The 18817-nt window shown below is 46.4% G+C and overlaps 22 non-coding genes and 1 pseudogene across 22 annotated transcripts; all 23 read right to left on the reverse strand.

Annotated features, from left to right (window-relative positions):
* Nucleotides 1–80: 80 nt before the first annotated feature.
* On the reverse strand, nt 81–274 carry LOC145773571 (U2 spliceosomal RNA). Its single transcript, XR_014289945.1, has one exon. It is a non-coding gene; the product is annotated as a U2 spliceosomal RNA (small nuclear RNA).
* Nucleotides 275–508: 234 nt separating this feature from the next.
* Nucleotides 509–615, reverse strand: LOC145773000 (U6 spliceosomal RNA). Its single transcript, XR_014289423.1, has one exon. It is a non-coding gene; the product is annotated as a U6 spliceosomal RNA (small nuclear RNA).
* A 185-nt stretch (nt 616–800) lies between these two features.
* On the reverse strand, nt 801–963 carry LOC145773477 (U1 spliceosomal RNA). The gene has a single exon (XR_014289856.1). It is a non-coding gene; the product is annotated as a U1 spliceosomal RNA (small nuclear RNA).
* An 857-nt stretch (nt 964–1820) lies between these two features.
* Nucleotides 1821–2014, reverse strand: LOC145773572 (U2 spliceosomal RNA). Its single transcript, XR_014289946.1, has one exon. It is a non-coding gene; the product is annotated as a U2 spliceosomal RNA (small nuclear RNA).
* Nucleotides 2015–2248: 234 nt separating this feature from the next.
* On the reverse strand, nt 2249–2355 carry LOC145773001 (U6 spliceosomal RNA). The gene has a single exon (XR_014289424.1). It is a non-coding gene; the product is annotated as a U6 spliceosomal RNA (small nuclear RNA).
* A 184-nt stretch (nt 2356–2539) lies between these two features.
* LOC145773478 (U1 spliceosomal RNA) lies at nt 2540–2702 on the reverse strand. Its single transcript, XR_014289857.1, has one exon. It is a non-coding gene; the product is annotated as a U1 spliceosomal RNA (small nuclear RNA).
* An 857-nt stretch (nt 2703–3559) lies between these two features.
* LOC145773573 (U2 spliceosomal RNA) lies at nt 3560–3753 on the reverse strand. The gene has a single exon (XR_014289947.1). It is a non-coding gene; the product is annotated as a U2 spliceosomal RNA (small nuclear RNA).
* Nucleotides 3754–3987: 234 nt separating this feature from the next.
* On the reverse strand, nt 3988–4094 carry LOC145773002 (U6 spliceosomal RNA). The gene has a single exon (XR_014289425.1). It is a non-coding gene; the product is annotated as a U6 spliceosomal RNA (small nuclear RNA).
* A 185-nt stretch (nt 4095–4279) lies between these two features.
* Nucleotides 4280–4442, reverse strand: LOC145773479 (U1 spliceosomal RNA). The gene has a single exon (XR_014289858.1). It is a non-coding gene; the product is annotated as a U1 spliceosomal RNA (small nuclear RNA).
* Nucleotides 4443–5299: 857 nt separating this feature from the next.
* On the reverse strand, nt 5300–5493 carry LOC145773574 (U2 spliceosomal RNA). Its single transcript, XR_014289948.1, has one exon. It is a non-coding gene; the product is annotated as a U2 spliceosomal RNA (small nuclear RNA).
* A 234-nt stretch (nt 5494–5727) lies between these two features.
* LOC145773003 (U6 spliceosomal RNA) lies at nt 5728–5834 on the reverse strand. Its single transcript, XR_014289426.1, has one exon. It is a non-coding gene; the product is annotated as a U6 spliceosomal RNA (small nuclear RNA).
* A 184-nt stretch (nt 5835–6018) lies between these two features.
* LOC145773521 (U1 spliceosomal RNA) lies at nt 6019–6180 on the reverse strand. Its single transcript, XR_014289897.1, has one exon. It is a non-coding gene; the product is annotated as a U1 spliceosomal RNA (small nuclear RNA).
* Nucleotides 6181–12266: 6086 nt separating this feature from the next.
* LOC145773522 (U1 spliceosomal RNA) lies at nt 12267–12393 on the reverse strand (annotated as a pseudogene).
* An 857-nt stretch (nt 12394–13250) lies between these two features.
* Nucleotides 13251–13444, reverse strand: LOC145773575 (U2 spliceosomal RNA). Its single transcript, XR_014289949.1, has one exon. It is a non-coding gene; the product is annotated as a U2 spliceosomal RNA (small nuclear RNA).
* A 234-nt stretch (nt 13445–13678) lies between these two features.
* LOC145773005 (U6 spliceosomal RNA) lies at nt 13679–13785 on the reverse strand. Its single transcript, XR_014289428.1, has one exon. It is a non-coding gene; the product is annotated as a U6 spliceosomal RNA (small nuclear RNA).
* Nucleotides 13786–13969: 184 nt separating this feature from the next.
* Nucleotides 13970–14132, reverse strand: LOC145773480 (U1 spliceosomal RNA). Its single transcript, XR_014289859.1, has one exon. It is a non-coding gene; the product is annotated as a U1 spliceosomal RNA (small nuclear RNA).
* An 857-nt stretch (nt 14133–14989) lies between these two features.
* LOC145773576 (U2 spliceosomal RNA) lies at nt 14990–15183 on the reverse strand. Its single transcript, XR_014289950.1, has one exon. It is a non-coding gene; the product is annotated as a U2 spliceosomal RNA (small nuclear RNA).
* A 234-nt stretch (nt 15184–15417) lies between these two features.
* On the reverse strand, nt 15418–15524 carry LOC145773006 (U6 spliceosomal RNA). The gene has a single exon (XR_014289429.1). It is a non-coding gene; the product is annotated as a U6 spliceosomal RNA (small nuclear RNA).
* A 184-nt stretch (nt 15525–15708) lies between these two features.
* Nucleotides 15709–15871, reverse strand: LOC145773481 (U1 spliceosomal RNA). The gene has a single exon (XR_014289860.1). It is a non-coding gene; the product is annotated as a U1 spliceosomal RNA (small nuclear RNA).
* Nucleotides 15872–16728: 857 nt separating this feature from the next.
* LOC145773578 (U2 spliceosomal RNA) lies at nt 16729–16922 on the reverse strand. Its single transcript, XR_014289952.1, has one exon. It is a non-coding gene; the product is annotated as a U2 spliceosomal RNA (small nuclear RNA).
* A 234-nt stretch (nt 16923–17156) lies between these two features.
* LOC145773007 (U6 spliceosomal RNA) lies at nt 17157–17263 on the reverse strand. Its single transcript, XR_014289430.1, has one exon. It is a non-coding gene; the product is annotated as a U6 spliceosomal RNA (small nuclear RNA).
* A 184-nt stretch (nt 17264–17447) lies between these two features.
* On the reverse strand, nt 17448–17610 carry LOC145773484 (U1 spliceosomal RNA). The gene has a single exon (XR_014289862.1). It is a non-coding gene; the product is annotated as a U1 spliceosomal RNA (small nuclear RNA).
* An 857-nt stretch (nt 17611–18467) lies between these two features.
* Nucleotides 18468–18661, reverse strand: LOC145773580 (U2 spliceosomal RNA). The gene has a single exon (XR_014289953.1). It is a non-coding gene; the product is annotated as a U2 spliceosomal RNA (small nuclear RNA).
* Between the last annotated feature and the right edge of the window lie 156 nt (nt 18662–18817).

An 18817-nucleotide genomic window follows, 5' to 3' on the forward strand; every position in this document is an offset into this window, starting at 1 on the left:
CAAGAAATGAGACCGACGAACAACGAAAGCCATGATTCGCATTTTCAATGATTGATTGTTCATTTATCCCACCCGAAGGTGGGATGTGGGCCGAACCCGGAGGTACTGCAATACCGGGACAACCCGTGGGTGCGACAAAGCGAGCTTTGAATCGACACCCCGTCTTCAAACATACATTTAATACAAGAGCCCAGCGATGCTGGGCGTCCCAGGTATTAAACTGAGAAGAACAGATACTACACTTGATCTTAGCTCTTGAGAGCCGAGAAGCGATAAAGCAATGCTCCACGACGTCGACGTTTAGACATCGCGGCGGCGCTTTCGGTCCGCCGGCCGGCAGTCCTGGTCGCATTTGAAATCGACTTTGTCGAATGGCTGGTGTTCTCCACTGCCTGGCAACGTGGGCACACCACGTGCGTGACGACGCGATCAAGTCGCATCCAAGCAAAGGACAAGGCATAGAAAGCATGTCGATGAACTGTGGATGCACATCCAGTCGGTGACTAAAAGAAATATGGAACGCTTCACGATTTTGCGTGTCATCCTTGCGCAGGGGCCATGCTAATCTTCTCTGTATCGTTCCAATTTTAGTATATGTACTGCCGAAGCAAGTACGCTCACCTCTTGCTTTTGATTCGCTTAAAAAGCTTTCAGATGATTTCGCTTTCAGCTTGTGGTCTCGCAACAGCAGGACACAAGACAACAATTCGGTCTCCAAACGCTTGATATGTGTTGTACGGGGGGGGGGGGGGATGGAAAAAGCTTTTTCTTCTTCTTCGCTTTCGGTTGATGAGTTAAAAAAGGGATAGCGCGAACGCAGTCCCCACTAACAGAAATTATACGACCGAGTTACCCACATTTGGGGTAATCGCAGAGGTCAACTTCTCCGAAGTGCAATGGTGAAGTCTCGCCCTGGGCCCACCGCCTACGTGATCACGGTGAAGACCCTCGTCAGGTAAGTATGAGTTGGTTGCCTGTCAGCATCTCTCTTCTGGGACCGTGATTCTCTTCGGCTTTGCTCCGTTGCTTTTGTTTGCCTTTTTTGTGTGTGAGCAGAACCTTTCGACGACACTTCAGCAGCTGCTGCTGCTGTTTCTGTGATCACTCACTTACTTCGAAAAAGAACAATGTATGAGTTTGAAAAATGAGAGCAAACAATGCTCAGGCGCACTTACCTTGTATTCAAATAGAATGATGAAGAAGCTTAACCAAGCGCCATATATAGCGGGCTAAATTTTCTTAAGAATGCTGTTTTTATTTCAAGCCAATGGCCTGCAGCAAAGCTCAGTTTCATTCGCTGCCATACATGCTATCATATGATGAGTGATCGCATTCTATTCTTTGAAAGGTAAGTCGCCCTCTGAGCATTGCTTGCTCACATTTATTAAACTAATGCAAGACATTTATTAAACTAATGCAAGACTCTGCATGTCACGTGCCGCTTGAAGCCGGCCGGTCAGTCAGTTGGTTTGTTCACGACTCGCGACGAAAAGAAGTTTGTGTCTGCGTAGGAGAACATCACATGTTTGACAAGGTGAGTCGCATTATTGGCACAGCTGTGCTGGCTGAATTGCTCAGCACAGGAACTTTTATTCAATAGAGAGTCATTGCAGAACACGCGACAACAAGCGAAAAATTTGCAACACCACACACACGTACGCGAGAGAGTAGATAACATCGGCGCAATGAATGAAAATGAACAGAAAATGACATATGATACACACGACGACCAATAAAACACAAGAAATGAGACCGACGAACAACGAAAGCCATGATTCGCATTTTCAATGATTGATTGTTCATTTATCCCACCCGAAGGTGGGATGTGGGCCGAACCCGGAGGTACTGCAATACCGGGACAACCCGTGGGTGCGACAAAGCGAGCTTTGAATCGACACCCCGTCTTCAAACATACATTTAATACAAGAGCCCAGCGATGCTGGGCGTCCCAGGTATTAAACTGAGAAGAACAGATACTACACTTGATCTTAGCTCTTGAGAGCCGAGAAGCGATAAAGCAATGCTCCACGACGTCGACGTTTAGACATCGCGGCGGCGCTTTCGGTCCGCCGGCCAGCAGTCCTGGTCGCATTTGAAATCGACTTTGTCGAATGGCTGGTGTTCTCCACTGCCTGGCAACGTGGGCACACCACGTGCGTGACGACGCGATCAAGTCGCATCCAAGCAAAGGACAAGGCATAGAAAGCATGTCGATGAACTGTGGATGCACATCCAGTCGGTGACTAAAAGAAATATGGAACGCTTCACGATTTTGCGTGTCATCCTTGCGCAGGGGCCATGCTAATCTTCTCTGTATCGTTCCAATTTTAGTATATGTACTGCCGAAGCAAGTACGCTCACCTCTTGCTTTTGATTCGCTTAAAAAGCTTTCAGATGATTTCGCTTTCAGCTTGTGGTCTCGCAACAGCAGGACACAAGACAACAATTCGGTCTCCAAACGCTTGATATGTGTTGTACGGGGGGGGGGGGGATGGAAAAAGCTTTTTCTTCTTCTTCGCTTTCGGTTGATGAGTTAAAAAAGGGATAGCGCGAACGCAGTCCCCACTAACAGAAATTATACGACCGAGTTACCCACATTTGGGGTAATCGCAGAGGTCAACTTCTCCGAAGTGCAATGGTGAAGTCTCGCCCTGGGCCCACCGCCTACGTGATCACGGTGAAGACCCTCGTCAGGTAAGTATGAGTTGGTTGCCTGTCAGCATCTCTCTTCTGGGACCGTGATTCTCTTCGGCTTTGCTCCGTTGCTTTTGTTTGCCTTTTTTGTGTGTGAGCAGAACCTTTCGACGACACTTCAGCAGCTGCTGCTGCTGTTTCTGTGATCACTCACTTACTTCGAAAAAGAACAATGTATGAGTTTGAAAAATGAGAGCAAACAATGCTCAGGCGCACTTACCTTGTATTCAAATAGAATGATGAAGAAGCTTAACCAAGCGCCATATATAGCGGGCTAAATTTTCTTAAGAATGCTGTTTTTATTTCAAGCCAATGGCCTGCAGCAAAGCTCAGTTTCATTCGCTGCCATACATGCTATCATATGATGAGTGATCGCATTCTATTCTTTGAAAGGTAAGTCGCCCTCTGAGCATTGCTTGCTCACATTTATTAAACTAATGCAAGACATTTATTAAACTAATGCAAGACTCTGCATGTCACGTGCCGCTTGAAGCCGGCCGGTCAGTCAGTTGGTTTGTTCACGACTCGCGACGAAAAGAAGTTTGTGTCTGCGTAGGAGAACATCACATGTTTGACAAGGTGAGTCGCATTATTGGCACAGCTGTGCTGGCTGAATTGCTCAGCACAGGAACTTTTATTCAATAGAGAGTCATTGCAGAACACGCGACAACAAGCGAAAAATTTGCAACACCACACACACGTACGCGAGAGAGTAGATAACATCGGCGCAATGAATGAAAATGAACAGAAAATGACATATGATACACACGACGACCAATAAAACACAAGAAATGAGACCGACGAACAACGAAAGCCATGATTCGCATTTTCAATGATTGATTGTTCATTTATCCCACCCGAAGGTGGGATGTGGGCCGAACCCGGAGGTACTGCAATACCGGGACAACCCGTGGGTGCGACAAAGCGAGCTTTGAATCGACACCCCGTCTTCAAACATACATTTAATACAAGAGCCCAGCGATGCTGGGCGTCCCAGGTATTAAACTGAGAAGAACAGATACTACACTTGATCTTAGCTCTTGAGAGCCGAGAAGCGATAAAGCAATGCTCCACGACGTCGACGTTTAGACATCGCGGCGGCGCTTTCGGTCCGCCGGCCGGCAGTCCTGGTCGCATTTGAAATCGACTTTGTCGAATGGCTGGTGTTCTCCACTGCCTGGCAACGTGGGCACACCACGTGCGTGACGACGCGATCAAGTCGCATCCAAGCAAAGGACAAGGCATAGAAAGCATGTCGATGAACTGTGGATGCACATCCAGTCGGTGACTAAAAGAAATATGGAACGCTTCACGATTTTGCGTGTCATCCTTGCGCAGGGGCCATGCTAATCTTCTCTGTATCGTTCCAATTTTAGTATATGTACTGCCGAAGCAAGTACGCTCACCTCTTGCTTTTGATTCGCTTAAAAAGCTTTCAGATGATTTCGCTTTCAGCTTGTGGTCTCGCAACAGCAGGACACAAGACAACAATTCGGTCTCCAAACGCTTGATATGTGTTGTACGGGGGGGGGGGGGGATGGAAAAAGCTTTTTCTTCTTCTTCGCTTTCGGTTGATGAGTTAAAAAAGGGATAGCGCGAACGCAGTCCCCACTAACAGAAATTATACGACCGAGTTACCCACATTTGGGGTAATCGCAGAGGTCAACTTCTCCGAAGTGCAATGGTGAAGTCTCGCCCTGGGCCCACCGCCTACGTGATCACGGTGAAGACCCTCGTCAGGTAAGTATGAGTTGGTTGCCTGTCAGCATCTCTCTTCTGGGACCGTGATTCTCTTCGGCTTTGCTCCGTTGCTTTTGTTTGCCTTTTTTGTGTGTGAGCAGAACCTTTCGACGACACTTCAGCAGCTGCTGCTGCTGTTTCTGTGATCACTCACTTACTTCGAAAAAGAACAATGTATGAGTTTGAAAAATGAGAGCAAACAATGCTCAGGCGCACTTACCTTGTATTCAAATAGAATGATGAAGAAGCTTAACCAAGCGCCATATATAGCGGGCTAAATTTTCTTAAGAATGCTGTTTTTATTTCAAGCCAATGGCCTGCAGCAAAGCTCAGTTTCATTCGCTGCCATACATGCTATCATATGATGAGTGATCGCATTCTATTCTTTGAAAGGTAAGTCGCCCTCTGAGCATTGCTTGCTCACATTTATTAAACTAATGCAAGACATTTATTAAACTAATGCAAGACTCTGCATGTCACGTGCCGCTTGAAGCCGGCCGGTCAGTCAGTTGGTTTGTTCACGACTCGCGACGAAAAGAAGTTTGTGTCTGCGTAGGAGAACATCACATGTTTGACAAGGTGAGTCGCATTATTGGCACAGCTGTGCTGGCTGAATTGCTCAGCACAGGAACTTTTATTCAATAGAGAGTCATTGCAGAACACGCGACAACAAGCGAAAAATTTGCAACACCACACACACGTACGCGAGAGAGTAGATAACATCGGCGCAATGAATGAAAATGAACAGAAAATGACATATGATACACACGACGACCAATAAAACACAAGAAATGAGACCGACGAACAACGAAAGCCATGATTCGCATTTTCAATGATTGATTGTTCATTTATCCCACCCGAAGGTGGGATGTGGGCCGAACCCGGAGGTACTGCAATACCGGGACAACCCGTGGGTGCGACAAAGCGAGCTTTGAATCGACACCCCGTCTTCAAACATACATTTAATACAAGAGCCCAGCGATGCTGGGCGTCCCAGGTATTAAACTGAGAAGAACAGATACTACACTTGATCTTAGCTCTTGAGAGCCGAGAAGCGATAAAGCAATGCTCCACGACGTCGACGTTTAGACATCGCGGCGGCGCTTTCGGTCCGCCGGCCGGCAGTCCTGGTCGCATTTGAAATCGACTTTGTCGAATGGCTGGTGTTCTCCACTGCCTGGCAACGTGGGCACACCACGTGCGTGACGACGCGATCAAGTCGCATCCAAGCAAAGGACAAGGCATAGAAAGCATGTCGATGAACTGTGGATGCACATCCAGTCGGTGACTAAAAGAAATATGGAACGCTTCACGATTTTGCGTGTCATCCTTGCGCAGGGGCCATGCTAATCTTCTCTGTATCGTTCCAATTTTAGTATATGTACTGCCGAAGCAAGTACGCTCACCTCTTGCTTTTGATTCGCTTAAAAAGCTTTCAGATGATTTCGCTTTCAGCTTGTGGTCTCGCAACAGCAGGACACAAGACAACAATTCGGTCTCCAAACGCTTGATATGTGTTGTACGGGGGGGGGGGGGATGGAAAAAGCTTTTTCTTCTTCTTCGCTTTCGGTTGATGAGTTAAAAAAGGGATAGCGCGAACGCAGTCCCCACTAACAGAAATTATACGACCGAGTTACCCACATTTGGGGTAATCGCAGAGGTCAACTTCTCCGAAGTGCAATGGTGAAGTCTCGCCCTGGGCCCACCGCCTACGTGATCACGGTTTTTTTTTTTTTTTTTTTTTTTTTTTTTTTTTTTTTCTCGCGCAACGCTCAGAGTTCAAGATGGATACCACTACATCTTGCAGGTTTACAAATTGTCCATATGGAATGGATTTGTTTCCTGTCTCATCATTAGTGCGTCCGCTCCGGGAGCCGTCCACACACCCAAACACTCAGCAGGCACACCATACTTACATGGAAGATACCTACCAGGGAGGCGAGGGACTCACTACGACCGAAGGGACCCACCGCGGTAGATGGTAATCTGTGGATGTAAATGTTTGGTTAGTGGCTGCCTCAAGCTGATCTGCCTGTCTCGACTTTCCTCTTGCTGATCTTGGAGCAGTCTAGGAGATGGCGGGTCAAGCTCAAGAACTAGCGCGATTTGTCAAAGAGTTAATTTTAATTTTATTTGTAATTGTTTATGTGTGTGTATCTTCTTGTTGCCCGCTTGAAGAAGGGCACCTGTTTGGAGGAAACGGGCCACTGCAGTCTGACACCTCATTTGGCGGAGATGCCAGAGAGGAGCGGCCAGAGGGAGGGTAGCTTTCGCTGACCCCAGAGTCATCATGGAATTGGCCGCTGCAATCCTGTCATCCCAGAGCGAGTGGGACGACGGAGAGGGACGGTTAAAGATCTCCCGCTGCAATCACTCTTCCGGCATCAGGCCGTTGGAGATGAGTGAGAGGGACGGGTTAAAGGTGGGTTGTTACGCCCTTGGCTGTCTAATCTTCTTCAAAGATGATCTACGACCGTACTGTTCTAGTGAGATCCACCGCTGCAATCAGTCATCCCTACCACCGAGGACGACTGAGAGGGCGGTTGAAGAGTGGATCTCGACTGGTTCTTCTTTCTTCTGACCGTAGGAGGAGGTTTAGAAGGAGTAGAAATGTCAGATGACAAAGGAATGTTATGCTTTTGTGTTATGTTTTTCGTTTTTGTCATGATGACCCACAGGGCTTGAATGGTGGACCGTTTTGTGTCCTGTATATATGTGTCGCCTATGTCCAGAGATATCTTCTTTTGGATGATGGTGTGTTTGGCGACATTCATCATGGTCAAAAGAATCGGATTGTTCTTCTGTCCGTCAGGGATTTGGTTGTGGAGGATCATGTCCTTTGTTATTTCTATGTCTTCCTTGGTTAGGCCAAGATATTGTTGTTTCAGGCGCTCCCATATTCCTTGTGCAAAGGAGCACTTGGTGAGGACGTGGGCCACATTGTCTTCTGGTTTTCTGCAGAATTGCAGTTTGTTTTTCTGTCGGAGTGTATTGATCTATTAAAATCTCCCCATTTGTATCCTCCATGTGCAATCCGAAAGGACATGGAGGATAGGTGAGGTGGAAGGAAGAGTTTGATTCCCTTGTTTTTCAAGAGGATCTCATTCCAAGGAATCTTCTTTCCGTTTTCATCAATCTTGTCAATTTTCTTTTCATTTTGCGTTTTCAGATTGATGTAGATATTTTTGTAGGAAGTGTTTTCCCAGTCGTGTTTCAAGCCTTTGAGTTTGCAAAAGGACTTGAAGATGTCCGCATACATTTCGTTTGGAATTGGGGCATGCGGAATGCTGTTGGAGAACAGATGAGGATTAATGTGTCTCATTCTGTAACTCAAATTGAACATGGCCCATTCGTGCCAGATTTCGGTGGCGTCTTCTAGTGAGAAGAGGTGGCGAATTCTGTCGATGCGGCTTGTTTGAAATTTTGATTGGATGTCCACCATGTTGATGCCTCCATCTTTGACAGGAGGAAACGTCTTGCTTCTCTGGAGCTGTTCGAATGGTGAAGGATACCAGAGGAAGTCGAAGAGGATTTTGTTTAGTTCTTTGATGTGTTGTTTCGTTGGCATCAGCACTCTACTGAGATGCAAAGTGACGGGTACCAAGAGAGTGTTGATGATCGAGATCTTTCCATAGAGGGAGAGTCTTCGTGGTTTGTGGATGTTGGCGATCGTTTGAGTTTTTTTGATGGCGGTCTGCCAGTTCATCTTGTCAAGTTGTGTTTTGTTTGTGCCTAGCCAGATGCCCAGGATCTTGACGTTGTTCAAGATCGCAGCTTCTGGAAAGAGTTGCTGAGCTCTTTGGGCCAGGTCAGGTTTGGACGCCAGGATCTGGGTCTTTCCCTGGTTCACTTTCTGGCCGGACATCGTCTGGTAGATGGCTAGTTCTTTGTTGATTTCCTTGAGAGATGGAATGTCTCTTGTGATGAATGTGGTGTCGTCCGCATATTGCTGGATTTTGATTGTCAGCTTGGAAAAGCGAAAACCGTTGATCAGATGATTTTTCTCTATGCGTCGGGTGAGAACGTCAGCACAGATTATGAAATAGAGCATGCTGAGGGGACAACCCTGTCGTATGCCCCTTTTAACGTTTATTCGTTTTGTTAAAGCTCCATTGATTTCTATTTTGCTTTTTGTTTTGTGGTAAACTAATGACAGGTAATTCATCATTATTGGTTTTACTCCGAGTTTCTTCAAGATTCCATAGAGGAAGGAGTGACTAACTCTATCGAAAGCTTTTTCAAAGTCAGTTATCATGACGTACAAGTCCCTGTGTTGAGTTTGAGAAGCTTCCAGGGCAGCTTGTATATTCATTGTAACATGCTCTATTCTGCGGTTTGGCAGTCCACATTTCTGATTCGGACAAATCAGGTTTGTGATCATGGGTGTGAGTCTGTTGGAGAGGATTTTGCTCAAGATCTTGTAGTCTGTGTTGAGCAGAGAGATCGGTCTCCAATTTTTGAGCTTTTCTTTTTCACCTTTTTTAAAGATTAACTTCACTTTTGCTTCTCTCATTGAGGGAGTCATTGTTTTTCTCAAGTAGCAATTTGTAAGCATCTCTAGAATGTCGTGTTTCAGGAAATGCCAGCATTTTTGGTAGAATAATGAGCCGAGACCATCTGATCCAGGTGCAGAGTCCTTATTAAGAGAATCGATGGCGGTTTTTACTTCTTTGAGACTGATCAGCTGTTCCGCTTGTTCAGCTGCGTCTTCCTCAATTTTGGCCTCTCCAAGAATGTTTAAGTAGTTGTTTTGTTCTTGAGAGTTTATGTTGTCTTTTACACCCCATAGGGAGTGGTAGAAGCTGTGTACTTCTTTGAGAATGTCTTCTTTCTTGGTGAGTGTTGTGTTGTTTGCGTCGTGTATCTCAGTGATAGAGGTACTTTTACAATTTTGTTCCTCTGCTTTGAAGAAGCTTTTAGATGGTTCTTCATCGCTAGTTGGGATAGTTCTGGATCTGATTTGCGATCCGACTGCTTTATAATCGTAGAAGTTGTTGATTTTCTCCAAGAATTCCGGGCGACGATCTTCCAGGACGTGGTCTGGATGAGCGTCCAGAGTGTGGAGCATATTTTTCGCTTGATTGTAATCTTCTCTACGCTTGAGTGCGACATCTTGCGAGAGTTCAATCAGTCGATTTTTCAACATTTTCTTGCCATGATCCCACCTTATAAGCATGTCTGGTGGTTCTATTTGTGGTACGTTTATGGTCCAGTTTTCCCAAGCCGTTTCGAGCTCTGTTATGACGTGAGCATATTCTAATATGCTGTTATTGATTTTGTATGAATATTCACCCCATTTGGTGTGTTGTTGATATTTTAGATGAATTATTGGTAATGTGCAGTGGTCTGATGATGTGAAGTATTCATGTTTGATGTTATGATAATTTTCAAGTGCATGTTCATTTATGTATATTCTATCTATCCTGGTCTTACTGTTGTGGTTTTGGCGCGTGAACAGTCTTTTGTAAGGATATTCTTGTCTGAATATGTCTGTCAATTGGTTATGATGTATTAATGTTCTAAGTGCTGTTTTATCCGGTGTAGTGAAGAAAAATTGCGGCTTAGCAGTGTCCAACGGATCAAGGATCACGTTAAAATCACCAAGTAAGACCACATGTTGATGTTCATATTCCAGCATAGCCTCGGAGAGCAGTTCAAAGCATGACTTTCTCTCTCCGTTGCTCTGCGGAAGGTATGCATTGAATATGTTTATGTTATTTTTACCACATTTGATGTTGAGGTGATGTATTCGATTTTGTACTATTGTGTGATGTGTGATTTCGGACCTATCGTGTATGTCCTTCTTTACGATGAACATTGTCCCTGCATAGAAGGGGGTTCTATCAGGTTCTATGTTTGTATATGTTATGTAATTGTTATGTTGAGCCCACGTCTCGAGTTGATCGGTGGGGATTCTGTGTGTTTCCTGAATTGCCAGTACAGAGAGTCTGTGAGATGTAGAGAACTGTTTGACATCTCGCAATTTCTTGGATATTCCGTTGATGTTCATTGAGCCAACCTTGAGGTTGCCCAGTCCGGCGTCCGAATCGTCACTCTCCGTATCTGTGAACATGATTATAGATAGAGAAAAAGCAGATTAAAGTTTAAGAGTTTTGGACTAGACCGTGTAGTTGGATGGGACGCCGTCTGAGTCCGTGAGCTCATCCACCGAACTGAAGACATTTCGATGGAGAGGAGAGGTCCCGGTCAGTTCAGCCCGCGTAGACTCTCTCGAAGAAACGGACTCCGAGTCAGTTGACGAGTTGTCATTGTCAACTGAGACCGACGCATCCTTGGAGCTGGCGTGGGATGCGTCGTGGTCTCTGGGATTCGTCGTCCTGGGAGATGCTGGTTGGGCAATCGATCTCCGCTTTAGCAAGGGTTCTTTTGGAGTCGATGTCTTGGACTCTGTGTTGGACATGGGCTTATCCACTATCTCAGCATCTGATGAGAAGATGCTGCGCATGGAGGTTTTGGGGTTGTGTTTCCCTCCTTTGCCCACGGTGATAAAGCCATCGTCGCTCGTGGGGGGGTTCTTTCTCTTCCTACTCTTTTCCCTGAACTTTTCTCTTGCATTGCAACCAGGTTTGTGTCGGCCTGTTGATCGGCACACATGACAGGCGAGCTGCTGCCTGGTTGGCGACGAATCTGACACATACGTTTTTTTTGGTCTGGATGCAGCAAAACGCGGTCTGGACTTCTCGGCCTGTCTCGCAAGGAAAGCGGCCTCTGATCTTTGGCAGAAGAGTTCGTTGCTTCTGTTTATGGATTCTCTCGAGCGTCCCTGTTTCCTGGGTTGTCTAGGCGCCCGGTCTCGGGGTGGGTCGGCCTTGGACTCCCGGTCTCGAGGTGGGTTGGCCTGGGTCTTCTTCGGTTTCGTGGGGCACTTTGATGTTAGGTGTCCCCGGACTTTGCAAATCTGGCAGAGTGGCAAATGTCCTTCTCCAGGCTTGGTGATGGAGATCCATTCACCAAACATCTGCACCTTATCTGGGATGTTGGCGAGTTTAGTGTTCTGCAGGTACACATGCAGAAACTCGTTGCAGATGGTGGGGTGCTGCTTGTGTTTACCTTTAACCATCTGGTAAACATTTCCCCAGTTTGCTTGGCAAGCAAACTCATTAATTAAATCCAGATGCCACTCGTCTGGCACTGGATATAATGTGATCACGTCGCATGGTGGCATCGGTCGCCATACTTTGATCACGTAATCTACTTCCTTGTGTGAATAGGTCACGGGTGACTGATGGTCTAGCGCCAGCTGTTCCATCAGCACGGATTTGGTTTCGTTCTCAGAAGCTGAGAACGTGACGGTGAAAATGTGCTGCCGCAGGCTCTTGGCACGCACAGCTTTTAGCTCCTTTCCATACTTTGCAAGGAAGCCATCTTGCATAAAGAAACTGATGAAAGTGCTTACATCAAGCCAGGACTGGCTGGATGCTTGCACAACCAAGGTTCTTTGATATTTAAACTCGTTGGCCTTAGAGTCGCCCATGAGTATAGCTGGTGTTTAGTTTATGTTATTTAAAATAAAAGAATTAACAAAGACTTACCAAAGTCCAAGCTTTTCAAGTTTTAAACTTTCCTTCTGAAGGAAAGTTCAGCTAAATTCTGTCTTGACCACACCCTAAAAGCTGGTCACGTACTGTCTAGACTCGCTGTAGCTAACTGACTATTCTCACCTGACCTATCTACGTGGCAATCAGCTAATTCCCTTAAGGGGAAAAGGCTGACTCCAAAAAAAAAATCTAGGGAGGGAGAAAAAGCTAACTACTCGCCTAGATCAGTGGTTCCCAGCAGGGGGCCACTGATCTAGCTGACTTAGGCTATTTTCTAAACTTTCTAGTTACCACATTTGGGGTAATCGCAGAGGTCAACTTCTCCGAAGTGCAATGGTGAAGTCTCGCCCTGGGCCCACCGCCTACGTGATCACGGTGAAGACCCTCGTCAGGTAAGTATGAGTTGGTTGCCTGTCAGCATCTCTCTTCTGGGACCGTGATTCTCTTCGGCTTTGCTCCGTTGCTTTTGTTTGCCTTTTTTGTGTGTGAGCAGAACCTTTCGACGACACTTCAGCAGCTGCTGCTGCTGTTTCTGTGATCACTCACTTACTTCGAAAAAGAACAATGTATGAGTTTGAAAAATGAGAGCAAACAATGCTCAGGCGCACTTACCTTGTATTCAAATAGAATGATGAAGAAGCTTAACCAAGCGCCATATATAGCGGGCTAAATTTTCTTAAGAATGCTGTTTTTATTTCAAGCCAATGGCCTGCAGCAAAGCTCAGTTTCATTCGCTGCCATACATGCTATCATATGATGAGTGATCGCATTCTATTCTTTGAAAGGTAAGTCGCCCTCTGAGCATTGCTTGCTCACATTTATTAAACTAATGCAAGACATTTATTAAACTAATGCAAGACTCTGCATGTCACGTGCCGCTTGAAGCCGGCCGGTCAGTCAGTTGGTTTGTTCACGACTCGCGACGAAAAGAAGTTTGTGTCTGCGTAGGAGAACATCACATGTTTGACAAGGTGAGTCGCATTATTGGCACAGCTGTGCTGGCTGAATTGCTCAGCACAGGAACTTTTATTCAATAGAGAGTCATTGCAGAACACGCGACAACAAGCGAAAAATTTGCAACACCACACACACGTACGCGAGAGAGTAGATAACATCGGCGCAATGAATGAAAATGAACAGAAAATGACATATGATACACACGACGACCAATAAAACACAAGAAATGAGACCGACGAACAACGAAAGCCATGATTCGCATTTTCAATGATTGATTGTTCATTTATCCCACCCGAAGGTGGGATGTGGGCCGAACCCGGAGGTACTGCAATACCGGGACAACCCGTGGGTGCGACAAAGCGAGCTTTGAATCGACACCCCGTCTTCAAACATACATTTAATACAAGAGCCCAGCGATGCTGGGCGTCCCAGGTATTAAACTGAGAAGAACAGATACTACACTTGATCTTAGCTCTTGAGAGCCGAGAAGCGATAAAGCAATGCTCCACGACGTCGACGTTTAGACATCGCGGCGGCGCTTTCGGTCCGCCGGCCGGCAGTCCTGGTCGCATTTGAAATCGACTTTGTCGAATGGCTGGTGTTCTCCACTGCCTGGCAACGTGGGCACACCACGTGCGTGACGACGCGATCAAGTCGCATCCAAGCAAAGGACAAGGCATAGAAAGCATGTCGATGAACTGTGGATGCACATCCAGTCGGTGACTAAAAGAAATATGGAACGCTTCACGATTTTGCGTGTCATCCTTGCGCAGGGGCCATGCTAATCTTCTCTGTATCGTTCCAATTTTAGTATATGTACTGCCGAAGCAAGTACGCTCACCTCTTGCTTTTGATTCGCTTAAAAAGCTTTCAGATGATTTCGCTTTCAGCTTGTGGTCTCGCAACAGCAGGACACAAGACAACAATTCGGTCTCCAAACGCTTGATATGTGTTGTACGGGGGGGGGGGGGATGGAAAAAGCTTTTTCTTCTTCTTCGCTTTCGGTTGATGAGTTAAAAAAGGGATAGCGCGAACGCAGTCCCCACTAACAGAAATTATACGACCGAGTTACCCACATTTGGGGTAATCGCAGAGGTCAACTTCTCCGAAGTGCAATGGTGAAGTCTCGCCCTGGGCCCACCGCCTACGTGATCACGGTGAAGACCCTCGTCAGGTAAGTATGAGTTGGTTGCCTGTCAGCATCTCTCTTCTGGGACCGTGATTCTCTTCGGCTTTGCTCCGTTGCTTTTGTTTGCCTTTTTTGTGTGTGAGCAGAACCTTTCGACGACACTTCAGCAGCTGCTGCTGCTGTTTCTGTGATCACTCACTTACTTCGAAAAAGAACAATGTATGAGTTTGAAAAATGAGAGCAAACAATGCTCAGGCGCACTTACCTTGTATTCAAATAGAATGATGAAGAAGCTTAACCAAGCGCCATATATAGCGGGCTAAATTTTCTTAAGAATGCTGTTTTTATTTCAAGCCAATGGCCTGCAGCAAAGCTCAGTTTCATTCGCTGCCATACATGCTATCATATGATGAGTGATCGCATTCTATTCTTTGAAAGGTAAGTCGCCCTCTGAGCATTGCTTGCTCACATTTATTAAACTAATGCAAGACATTTATTAAACTAATGCAAGACTCTGCATGTCACGTGCCGCTTGAAGCCGGCCGGTCAGTCAGTTGGTTTGTTCACGACTCGCGACGAAAAGAAGTTTGTGTCTGCGTAGGAGAACATCACATGTTTGACAAGGTGAGTCGCATTATTGGCACAGCTGTGCTGGCTGAATTGCTCAGCACAGGAACTTTTATTCAATAGAGAGTCATTGCAGAACACGCGACAACAAGCGAAAAATTTGCAACACCACACACACGTACGCGAGAGAGTAGATAACATCGGCGCAATGAATGAAAATGAACAGAAAATGACATATGATACACACGACGACCAATAAAACACAAGAAATGAGACCGACGAACAACGAAAGCCATGATTCGCATTTTCAATGATTGATTGTTCATTTATCCCACCCGAAGGTGGGATGTGGGCCGAACCCGGAGGTACTGCAATACCGGGACAACCCGTGGGTGCGACAAAGCGAGCTTTGAATCGACACCCCGTCTTCAAACATACATTTAATACAAGAGCCCAGCGATGCTGGGCGTCCCAGGTATTAAACTGAGAAGAACAGATACTACACTTGATCTTAGCTCTTGAGAGCCGAGAAGCGATAAAGCAATGCTCCACGACGTCGACGTTTAGACATCGCGGCGGCGCTTTCGGTCCGCCGGCCGGCAGTCCTGGTCGCATTTGAAATCGACTTTGTCGAATGGCTGGTGTTCTCCACTGCCTGGCAACGTGGGCACACCACGTGCGTGACGACGCGATCAAGTCGCATCCAAGCAAAGGACAAGGCATAGAAAGCATGTCGATGAACTGTGGATGCACATCCAGTCGGTGACTAAAAGAAATATGGAACGCTTCACGATTTTGCGTGTCATCCTTGCGCAGGGGCCATGCTAATCTTCTCTGTATCGTTCCAATTTTAGTATATGTACTGCCGAAGCAAGTACGCTCACCTCTTGCTTTTGATTCGCTTAAAAAGCTTTCAGATGATTTCGCTTTCAGCTTGTGGTCTCGCAACAGCAGGACACAAGACAACAATTCGGTCTCCAAACGCTTGATATGTGTTGTACGGGGGGGGGGGGGATGGAAAAAGCTTTTTCTTCTTCTTCGCTTTCGGTTGATGAGTTAAAAAAGGGATAGCGCGAACGCAGTCCCCACTAACAGAAATTATACGACCGAGTTACCCACATTTGGGGTAATCGCAGAGGTCAACTTCTCCGAAGTGCAATGGTGAAGTCTCGCCCTGGGCCCACCGCCTACGTGATCACGGTGAAGACCCTCGTCAGGTAAGTATGAGTTGGTTGCCTGTCAGCATCTCTCTTCTGGGACCGTGATTCTCTTCGGCTTTGCTCCGTTGCTTTTGTTTGCCTTTTTTGTGTGTGAGCAGAACCTTTCGACGACACTTCAGCAGCTGCTGCTGCTGTTTCTGTGATCACTCACTTACTTCGAAAAAGAACAATGTATGAGTTTGAAAAATGAGAGCAAACAATGCTCAGGCGCACTTACCTTGTATTCAAATAGAATGATGAAGAAGCTTAACCAAGCGCCATATATAGCGGGCTAAATTTTCTTAAGAATGCTGTTTTTATTTCAAGCCAATGGCCTGCAGCAAAGCTCAGTTTCATTCGCTGCCATACATGCTATCATATGATGAGTGATCGCATTCTATTCTTTGAAAGGTAAGTCGCCCTCTGAGCATTGCTTGCTCACATTTATTAAACTAATGCAAGACATTTATTAAACTAATGCAAGACTCTGCATGTCACGTGCCGCTTGAAGCCGGCCGGTCAGTCAGTTGGTTTGTTCACGACTCGCGACGAAAAGAAGTTTGTGTCTGCGTAGGAGAACATCACATGTTTGACAAGGTGAGTCGCATTATTGGCACAGCTGTGCTGGCTGAATTGCTCAGCACAGGAACTTTTATTCAATAGAGAGTCATTGCAGAACACGCGACAACAAGCGAAAAATTTGCAACACCACACACACGTACGCGAGAGAGTAGATAACATCGGCGCAATGAATGAAAATGAACAGAAAATGACATATGATACACACGACGACCAATAAAACACAAGAAATGAGACCGACGAACAACGAAAGCCATGATTCGCATTTTCAATGATTGATTGTTCATTTATCCCACCCGAAGGTGGGATGTGGGCCGAACCCGGAGGTACTGCAATACCGGGACAACCCGTGGGTGCGACAAAGCGAGCTTTGAATCGACACCCCGTCTTCAAACATACATTTAATACAAGAGCCCAGCGATGCTGGGCGTCCCAGGTATTAAACTGAGAAGAACAGATACTACACTTGATCTTAGCTCTTGAGAGCCGAGAAGCGATAAAGCAATGCTCCACGACGTCGACGTTTAGACATCGCGGCGGCGCTTTCGGTCCGCCGGCCGGCAGTCCTGGTCGCATTTGAAATCGACTTTGTCGAATGGCTGGTGTTCTCCACTGCCTGGCAACGTGGGCACACCACGTGCGTGACGACGCGATCAAGTCGCATCCAAGCAAAGGACAAGGCATAGAAAGCATGTCGATGAACTGTGGATGCACATCCAGTCGGTGACTAAAAGAAATATGGAACGCTTCACGATTTTGCGTGTCATCCTTGCGCAGGGGCCATGCTAATCTTCTCTGTATCGTTCCAATTTTAGTATATGTACTGCCGAAGCAAGTACGCTCACCTCTTGCTTTTGATTCGCTTAAAAAGCTTTCAGATGATTTCGCTTTCAGCTTGTGGTCTCGCAACAGCAGGACACAAGACAACAATTCGGTCTCCAAACGCTTGATATGTGTTGTACGGGGGGGGGGGGGATGGAAAAAGCTTTTTCTTCTTCTTCGCTTTCGGTTGATGAGTTAAAAAAGGGATAGCGCGAACGCAGTCCCCACTAACAGAAATTATACGACCGAGTTACCCACATTTGGGGTAATCGCAGAGGTCAACTTCTCCGAAGTGCAATGGTGAAGTCTCGCCCTGGGCCCACCGCCTACGTGATCACGGTGAAGACCCTCGTCAGGTAAGTATGAGTTGGTTGCCTGTCAGCATCTCTCTTCTGGGACCGTGATTCTCTTCGGCTTTGCTCCGTTGCTTTTGTTTGCCTTTTTTGTGTGTGAGCAGAACCTTTCGACGACACTTCAGCAGCTGCTGCTGCTGTTTCTGTGATCACTCACTTACTTCGAAAAAGAACAATGTATGAGTTTGAAAAATGAGAGCAAACAATGCTCAGGCGCACTTACCTTGTATTCAAATAGAATGATGAAGAAGCTTAACCAAGCGCCATATATAGCGGGCTAAATTTTCTTAAGAATGCTGTTTTTATTTCAAGCCAATGGCCTGCAGCAAAGCTCAGTTTCATTCGCTGCCATACATGCTATCATATGATGAGTGATCGCATTCTATTCTTTGAAAGGTAAGTCGCCCTCTGAGCATTGCTTGCTCACATTTATTAAACTAATGCAAGACATTTATTAAACTAATGCAAGACTCTGCATGTCACGTGCCGCTTGAAGCCGGCCGGTCAGTCAGTTGGTTTGTTCACGACTCGCGACGAAAAGAAGTTTGTGTCTGCGTAGGAGAACATCACATGTTTGACAAGGTGAGTCGCATTATTGGCACAGCTGTGCTGGCTGAATTGCTCAGCACAGGAACTTTTATTCAATAGAGAGTCATTGCAGAACACGCGACAACAAGCGAAAAATTTGCAACACCACACACACGTACGCGAGAGAGTAGATAACATCGGCGCAATGAATGAAAATGAACAGAAAATGACATATGATACACACGACGACCAATAAAACACAAGAAATGAGACCGACGAACAACGAAAGCCATGATTCGCATTTTCAATGATTGATTGTTCATTTATCCCACCCGAAGGTGGGATGTGGGCCGAACCCGGAGGTACTGCAATACCGGGACAACCCGTGGGTGCGACAAAGCGAGCTTTGAATCGACACCCCGTCTTCAAACATACATTTAATACAAGAGCCCAGCGATGCTGGGCGTCCCAGGTATTAAACTGAGAAGAACAGATACTACACTTGATCTTAGCTCTTGAGAGCCGAGAAGCGATAAAGCAATGCTCCACGACGTCGACGTTTAGACATCGCGGCGGCGCTTTCGGTCCGCCGGCCGGCAGTCCTGGTCGCATTTGAAATCGACTTTGTCGAATGGCTGGTGTTCTCCACTGCCTGGCAACGTGGGCACACCACGTGCGTGACGACGCGAT

The sequence above is a fragment of the Aplidium turbinatum genome, chromosome 6 (genome assembly GCF_918807975.1).
Source record: "Aplidium turbinatum chromosome 6, kaAplTurb1.1, whole genome shotgun sequence".
Lineage (NCBI taxonomy): Eukaryota > Metazoa > Chordata > Ascidiacea > Aplousobranchia > Polyclinidae > Aplidium > Aplidium turbinatum.